The following is a 776-nucleotide window of genomic DNA, read 5'->3' on the forward strand; positions in this document are numbered from 1 at the left end:
TAATACAATGTGCAGTCACACAGGTGCCGTGAAAGTTAGCAGTGACTGGTATTACAATACAATGTGCAGCTGTCACACAGGTGCAGTTAACAGGTATGCACAGACTGGTATACTAAACAGCGTGCGGTCACACAGGTGCAGTGAACATGTATGCAGGGATTGGTATTACAAATGTGCAGCTGTCACAAACCGGTACAGTGAACAGGTGTAATGACTGGTGGTATATATTTCACTGCTTGCGCTCACGTAGGTAGGTAGGTAGGTAGGTAGGTGCACTGAACAGTGAACAGGTGCAGTAATTGGAATTACAAATGTGCAGCTGCCTGTCACACACACATACACAGGTACCCTGAACAGGTCCAATGACTGGTGGTATTAACAATGCGTGCGCTCACGTAGGTATAGGTAGGTAGGTGCACTGAACAGTGAACAGGTGCAGTGATTGGGATTACAAATGTGCAGCTGCCTGTCACACACACCGGTAGTCACTGAATGTGCTGGGCCTGGCAGTGGCACAGTAGGAATTACCAAGGCTGTCTATGTAACACAAGTGTCTGTGGGACACACGAAAAAAAATAGATCACAAGAACAAGATTAGCTGTCAAAAGAGCTGTTGAGGGTTTCTTTTTTAACAATAAGAATCAGCAAGGAGCCAGCTAACAAGCCTACAAGAGCCTAACTAAGCTTTCCCTATAGCTCTCCCTCTAATTACTGCAGGCACATGAGTGAGTCCAATGCCTGACGCTGCCTGCCTTTTGTAAGGGGGAGTGGGGTTC

This window comes from Hyperolius riggenbachi, chromosome 1 (genome assembly GCF_040937935.1).
Source record: "Hyperolius riggenbachi isolate aHypRig1 chromosome 1, aHypRig1.pri, whole genome shotgun sequence".
Lineage (NCBI taxonomy): Eukaryota > Metazoa > Chordata > Amphibia > Anura > Hyperoliidae > Hyperolius > Hyperolius riggenbachi.